An 8228-nucleotide genomic window follows, 5' to 3' on the forward strand; every position below is an offset into this window, starting at 1 on the left:
CGTCCGTACATGATAGACACCGACGCGAGTGCCTACCAACTCGGCTGCACCTTACTTCAGGAGCACGAAGAGCCGAACGACTGGCGCCCCGTGGGGTATTGGTCGTACTCACTGTCCGATAGTGAGCGCAACTACAGCGCTACCGAACGCGAGTGCTTCGCCGTAGTGTGGGCCGTCCGCACACTACGGCCGTACGTAGAAGGCACGAAGTTCACCGTACGGACGGACCATGACGCCCTCCGATGGCTCATGTCCCTCACCGAGAGTTCCGGAAGACTCACCCGGTGGCGGCTACGTCTGGCTGAATACGATTTCACCATTCAGTACCGCCCCGGACGCGTGCATCAGGTGCCCGATGCCCTGTCACGACTCGTGTCGCCGAAGGTCGCCGATGACCTTCGCTCCACCGTCGAGGTGGATGACGACATCCCCACTTTCGACGGGGGCACGACAGTTCGAGACGTATCGAACGAGCTCGCGGACCACGCTTGTACCGCGAGCTGTGATCATCAGGCCGTCCATGTCTTCGTAACGACACGGAATCAAGCCGAAGCCCGAACAAGGTCGCGCGCACGGACGCGCGACGAACCGCGAGGTGACGACGAAGCCCCCGCTCTCCAAGGAACCAATTCGTTTTGGGAGGAGAACGACGAGTTCGACGCCGCCGACATCCAGCGCGCCGAAGACCCCGAGGCTGGCGCGCTCGACTCCCCGGTCGCCCCACCGCAGGACGACCTTCCGGCCCCTCTTACGATAGAGGAGATAGCCGAGGAGCAACGCGTGGATGACTTCTGCCAAACCGTTTTGGCACGACAGTCAGAGTCCCGGGACTCCGCGTTCTTCGAGGACCACCAAGGGGTGCTCAAGCGGAGACACCCCTTCGACCCTGATATCGTCCAGGTCGTGGTACCTCGGACGCTCCGCGCCAGGCTCCTTCGCCTGTGCCACAACCCGGCTATCGCGGGGCACCCGGGCCAGAACCGTATGTACTACGCACTTCGACGCGAGTACTACTGGCCCCACCTGGCTGCAGACGTCGCAGCCACGGTGCGAGGGTGTCGAACCTGCGCGATGAACCGGGTGAAGCTGAGGAAACATCTCAACCGATTGAGATTGTTTCCAGCTACGAGGCCCCTCGAGAGCCTCGCGATCGACATCTTGGGGCCGCTCCCCAAGACGAAGACAGGAAAACGGTTCCTGCTCGTGATTACGGACCGCTTCAGTAAGCTAACGCAAGTCGTTGCGCTCCGCACGATAACAGCGCACACAGTCGCAGTTGCGTTCTGCGACTCGTGGGTGTTCAAGTATGGCGTCCCTCGCACGTTGCTTTCGGACAACGGCCCTCAGTTTAATGCCAAGTTCTTCCACAGCACGTGCCGCGTTCTGGGGATAACGAATTTGTACACTTCGGCGTACCATCCCCAGACGAACGGGCAAGTCGAGCGTTATAACCGAACAATCGCCTCGATGCTGCGGAACTACGTGGGTGAACACCAGGACGACTGGGATGTGTACGTGGGGCCGCTTACGTATGCGTACAACTCCCACGTACATCGCACCACACGCACCACGCCGTTTGAGCTCGTGCTCAGCAGGCCACCGCCGGAGTTCTCTCTCCGACGGGCGGACGGCGACGCGCCCCCTTCCGATAGGGGGAACCAACGTGCCGAGTTCTTCAAGACCTTGGATTCGACTATCCAGAAGGCCTACGGGAGCCTGCGTCGCACGCAGGCTCGCTACAAGCGCGACTTCGATAAGCGCATACGACGTATTAATTCCCGCCTCCGTCCCGGAGAATACGTATATCTCAACCCCACCGATGGGGCTAAGACATCAAACAAGCTCGCTTCGCCCGCTGTCGGACCCTACCGCGTGCTCGCCAATGACCGCCGAACCATCACGATCGATCGTGATGGGGTCACCGAGCGAGTCTCCGCCGACCGCTGCGTGTACGCGCCGTCTCCGATAGACGCGCCACGAGCAAGTACGACAACCCCGCGGGACCTCGCCGATAAGGTCACCGCGGGAACGCAGTATGCCGTCGAACGGCTACTGAGACATCGAGTCATGGAAGACGGAACTACGGAGTTCCTCATCAAGTGGGCGGATTACGACGCGCCCACTTGGACTGCGCGAACTCACGTCCCGGAGGAGTTGGTGTCTCGTTACGCCCAACGCCTCCGGAGACGAACCGGCAGAGATCTCACCCAAACCGTGAACGCGGACGTTCACGCTTAAGGGGGGGGCCCTCAACCGCTCCTTCGCGGATTAACCCCAGCCTGCACGAACGGACTAAAAAGGGGAACCGAAGGAGGACGGTGGACCCTATCGGAGGGTCACAGCCGGGGACGTGTTCAAGTCAAGGCATCTTGACTTCTCGTACGTCAAGGACGCGAGACATAAGAACAGGACAGTACGAACTGCCTGAAATCACGAGAGCCCCTCGGTGGGCGGAGCTAGGGACCAGAATGCCCATCGCTTGCGTCTCGGAATATCCGAGAAGGTGGAGGCTCACGGCGAGCCATTAATCAGCATCCGGGTTATACAGCCCGGCAGAAGACCGGATCATGACCCTCCCGGTGTGGGTCGTGCGCGAGAAGACGCACGAAACGCGCAGGCAGACGCCCAGGCGAGGGGAGCGGCGTCAGGAGAACGCGCGCTAGGGCCGTTCAATAAGAGCGAGGAAGCGAGAGCAACTCAGTCGGAGGGGCACCAATATGTGCGCACGGACGAGAGACATTTCAAAACCGCCGCCGAGACATGCCCCGTAATGATACGGGGAGATGAGAACGTTACACGTGAGCGGCGCCACATGCGCGCCATGCACCAACACTGATTGCGTCATCACCAAATCACTGCCGCCACAGTACCCCGAAAATAACGGAAAAATTAAGGGGGGGATAAATTACACCGGCACGTGCGCCGCGTCCTGGGGCACTGTACGCCATACGAAAAGCAAGGAGAAGGCGGACGGCGCTGAGCTAGGGTACAACAGGTACCACCGGCAGGTACACACGTCCGCCCCCTGACCGAGCAGGGAAGCACGCGCGAGGTTGAATCCCACGCTCGCATCGAGCGGGTGCCTCGAAAGACTGACGTGCGGCGAGCCGCCAGACTGGTTCTTTTTCCTCTAACCTTCCTAGCGCGCACTGCCGACCGAGCACAGGTCGAGCTTCGAACCCGAGCCGTGCCCCCTCGACCAACGGGGGAGCGGCGGACTACCGTTGAGGAGAAGACGAGCGCGGGGGGGAGGGCTTCCGCGCACTCGAACATCCGCCACCAACGGCGAACGGCGCTGGAAGCCGCCTCCCCCAGGGGACCCTACGTCACTGACCTCTCATCTCTGTGCGGATCGCGAACCGCGGTTGCGAACAGGCGGCCTATGGCCGAAAGGAGGGACGGGTACCGACGACGAACACCCGGCGAACCCGCAACCCCAACTACGACGCTCAGAGAGGAGCAGACTAAGACGCTTACCCTGGCCTCGGCGCAGCAAGAAGACGCCGCCCCCGCAGAAGAGGGAAGAAACGCAAGAAAGCGGCGCCAGCGCACAGCGACGGCGAGAAGAATAACCTGCGCGACCGTACCCCGCCAGTCAGTTGGCTAGCGACGCCACTGCGACGAGCAGAAACGTCAGGCCCTCGCCTTGCCGCTAGCCGTGAATTTGAGAACCGGAGCGCGGGTCGCGAACGTCAACGCGGTTGGCATGCTCAGATGCAGGATAGATGTGTGTGCTGCTGGAAAGCAAGGACGCTGAGAACCTGACGGTGGGCTTGCGTCAGGAGACCATCGTGGGGAAACGCGTGGTGACGACGAGGACGACGCCTCTTCTCGTGCATCATTCTGAGTGTTCCCGCCTTACACTCTCCTTCGGCAACCCATCACTAGCTTCACCACGCGGACCAGCTCGCTACACAAACGCTGTCGAAGAGCTGTGGCGGAACACGGTACAGCAAAGACATACGGAGCGTTCGAGGGAGGGCCATTCCCCGACTTCTGGCGCTTTCTACCTATCATCTTATACGCCGTAGCCGAGGGATGGGAACCGTTGACTTCGGTGCCGGAGCGGGAGAACCTATCCGCACGCGCATGCTAGAAGGACGGCTTCGGCCACGCGGCCACGCTCCGCCGCCCAGCTGCACGGCGTGGCACCCCCCCCCCCTCTACTCGCCTCCCACTCGGGAAAGGCACCGACTGCGCGCAAAGGGAGGGAGGCGAGGAGGGGAAGTAACTGCGCTTCGCACACACCTCACGTTGGGCAGAAGGAGTCGGGGATCGACCGGCCAATGGGACATCGTTAAATTGGGTACCTCAGAAATCGCCCATGTGCGCTCCTCAACTGCGTAAGAGCAGACCGACCAATGGGAGCTCGTTAATTCCGCTCGGGCTTGACCACCCTCACGTCCGAGCTCCCTGAGTCTCTCGGTCTCCGCGCCCCTACTTCGGACACGCCGTGCCCTTTGGGACCGAACGAAGAGGTCGCCGGCAGGCGGAGGACGGAGAGGGAGGCGGACAGAGAAAGGGAGGCCACGCGAAACGGCGCAGTACGCTCGACCGTCGACGTTGCCGCCGCGCACGCGGCCAAAGACGCCTCACGAGACAGGGTACATCACGCAGCGCCCTCACGTCGTACGAGGGTGACGCGTAGAAGCCGAAGAGGGGAAGTGCCGGAGACGGGGCTCTAACCACCGTACGCCGCAGCTCATCTAATCCACGAGAGAGCAAGGCGACCGGTTGCCCCCTCAGCGACTCCCGTGTGTATGTCGCTAGCTTATACGGACGAGGGGACTGCGTTGAGCACAGCCCATCGGGGAGGGTCGTGCTACAAGCAAGGCCGCGGTGTAGGCCAAGGGGAGAAATCGATAACGCACGTCGGGGAGCAAAGGACAAGAAAATGCCTTAGGGGCTTTTACCAGAGGGAGCTGTCAAGGGGTGCCGCGTAATCGTCGGTAGACCCGAGCGTTCAACGGATCGTACCGTTCGAGGGGGCCGACGAACCGGAAGCACGCCCCGTCGGAGGACAATAGCTGGGGTGCGAAGGCACGTCCGCCTCCGTCTCGTGAAGCGGTGGAAGGGCGACTACGCCATGCGTTGTCCACCCGCGACCTGGGTTGACCGAAGTCGCGGGTTCGTCGGCCATCGAAGAGCCGAGCTCGCGACTCTGGTAAGGGTCTCGAAGGCCCTGGCGTGGCACCGGGCCAGGAAGGCTCACGGCCGACGGGGCGGCGCGTTCGGCCCTGAGGGCGTCCCGCTCGCCGCGGTATCTATCGCGATCGGACGCCGCGCGCCGGAGACCACTCGCCTGTAGAGAGGACGACTCTCGTAGAACCTTCAGCTCATCCTGAGAGCCGCGGAGCTGCTCCGCGAGGGAGTCACGCTCGGCGGCAAACGCCTGTCGTTCCGCCCCGAGACGGCGCGCTTCGCTGCTACGTTCGACATACCAGCTCGTGAGGGTACGGAGTAGTCCCTCTACAGTCCAAGCCCTATCGACCAGACTCCCCAGGGCGCGAGACAACCCGGGGATTGCGGTGAGCTCGTCGCGAGCTAGGTCAAGGGTCAACGCGGTGTTCCGTTGGGCACCGAGGCAACCGACGGAGCCAAGGGAAGGCAGAGGGGGCAACGGGGACCCCGACGCAGTATCGTGACCCGCCTTGGGAAGCACCGACGGCACGCGCACCCTGGCCAACGCGATTGCGGGAAGCTCGCCGTCCAGGTCACGATACCGCTTCCGACGCGCCTCGCGCACCGTAGACCCGACGCCTCCCTTGCCTCGGGACGGGCCTGAGGTGGGGACGCTTGGACGGGCCACGAAGGAGTCGCTCCGATGGTCATACGCGAGAAAGAGGCTCCGAGTCCCTGTCGTGTAGTCCGTCCAAGGACGACGATTACGTTCGGGCACCGCACCGGCGCGGTGCATCAGGTCTAGTACAGAGGAGTACGACCAGGCCACACACGGTGAGCCACGCTCGAGAGGATGCATAACAACGTCCGGAAGGGATAGCGCCACTCGCCCAAGGAAGGAGAGTACCCCCACGGGTTGCACGAAAGCACGCCCGTGGAGAGAGACCTCATTCATGAAGGCGTTACCGAGACACCACGCCCATTCTCGCTCTACGTTGTACGCGAGGTAATCGAAAACCGGGTGCTTCGGGTCACCGCAGGCGAAGCCGAAGTGCTTCAAGATGTAGGGGAGTAACGGGTGAACTCCCAACGAGGGGAGCGACTCCCCTACGACCGGCGGAAGCTCAGGGAAATCGCTTCTCGACAAGCCCGGGGAGAACGAGGCGGACGGGAACACGCGCCCGTCCTCTTCCCCGCGGTGCCGGTAAGTCGCCCAATCGTTGGGCGCCAGGGCAATGTAGTGAATCCGCATGAGGGAACATGCGGACTTCTGGAGGGCCGCTCGCGCCTTAGAGCAAGTGCGCGGACGGGGGCCGACGTAGAGCCCGGTGACCTCCGGGAGAATGAAGCGAGGGGGACCACGGGGGCCCCGGTGGAAGAGGTACGCCGACATCTGGTCGACATACTCGACCTCTTCCACGCAAATAGCGAAAGTCCTATCGCTAGGAATCTCGTCGGGTAGTTGGTAAGGAGCGCCACCGCCCTCGGCGAGGAGGCGACCCAGCGCGAAGGAGGCCTCTTCGGTCAGCCCTCCTTCGTATATGGACCGAATTCGTAGAAGGTCAGGACGTAGGGACTCCCTTGACAGCAGCTCGCCCACGGTGACGCCCGCCCGCGCATGGCGTCGCCACGCGTATGTCAAGCGACCGAGCGGTAGCGGGATTGACCGCTCCAAGGGCACCCCCAGCCACCTCGTGGAGGTGTTGGACGCCTCCCTCTCTCCGCCCTCGTCGAGGCGGGGGGCAGCGCGCGGCGCACCGGGATGCCGGCAGCTGCCAAAGGCCCCAGGCGAGCCCTCCCCGGGGTCGTACGGGTCACCGCGGGGCCCCGTCATGAGGTCTCCACCGGATGGGCCGACCGCGTCGTCAACACGCTCAGGTCGAAGCGGCACCGAGGCCCCAGTCACCGGACGAGCATCTGGCAGCGGGATGATGGAAGGCGGGGGGCATAACTCGTCGGACACGGTAGAGGCGCGACCTCCCCGGGACTTCCGGAAGGGACGCGGAGGCCACCATGGCGGGGGAGCCGACGAATCGGCACCTCCCTTCTCGGCGGAGGTGGGGGCCTCAATGGTCAAGGGGCAGACAACCGGCGTGCTCGATCCACTGCCAGGCGGGGGCAGAGGGAGCGAGGGACCGCCCCGAGGAGGGATGAGGGACGACATAGGGAGACACGGGACGCGCGAACCGAGTACGCGACCGACAGAGGTGACGAGCCCGTGAGGAAGGACGGGAGAGGCAGCCGACCGAGCTGAGGCCGGATGAACGAGGGCGGATTCCCACGACGGGGGTAGTAGGGTGATGACGAGGACCAGCCCGGAGGGCACACGCAGGATCGCGCGCCGGAAAGGGGGCAGGGGTGACGGAGTGACGACGAATTCGTCGTCCCCAGAAGGGGAGGAGGAATGACCTGCGCGCGCGTAGGGAGGTGCGAGACGGAACACGGAGGATAGCGAGCAGGGAGCAGAGTCGACAGGGAGAGCGGAATCGACCGTATAGACGGCGTGGCCGGACATGTTGTCCCCTCTCTACAAGCACCCGTGGACGCGGACGTCCCCGCTTAAGGGGGGGTCCGTGTAGTATAACCCCCCCCTGGGGCTTTATTTTAGATTAGATCAACTCAGAATCGGATCGGTTACTGTAGAGCTCGATGCTCTACAGTACCACCACGTGTAACCCCGAGTACAGGGGGCGCACGTGTACACGTGTACGCGCGGGACCGAAGAGCGCGCACACACACGTGTACTGTCAGCCCCGATGGCTGACAGTATTACAGTGTTGACCGACCGCTACAGTACGTCGCTACAGTACATCGGTACTGTACTATTATGATAGGTTATCATGTACATTAAATATGGAGCGGACCGGCGGCGGTGGAGGAGGACAAGCACGGACTTGTCACCCACCGACCGTCAAGGTCCGACTTCCCGCTTATTCTAAGGTAGCGTTCGCTAACTACCTTAGAGCGGCACCGAGCGCGGGTTGAGGACGCGCGCGGTACGCCCACGAGCCGGCTCCGCCTCCGCCCGTCGGTACTGGATCGTTACCCAGTACCGCGCCGGGGCGTCGAGGCGTCGAACCGCTCGCGCGTACCGGCGTCCTCCCCGT

The sequence above is a fragment of the Chondrus crispus genome, genomic scaffold, assembly GCF_000350225.1.
Source record: "Chondrus crispus Stackhouse genomic scaffold, scaffold_335, whole genome shotgun sequence".
NCBI lineage: Eukaryota > Rhodophyta > Florideophyceae > Gigartinales > Gigartinaceae > Chondrus > Chondrus crispus.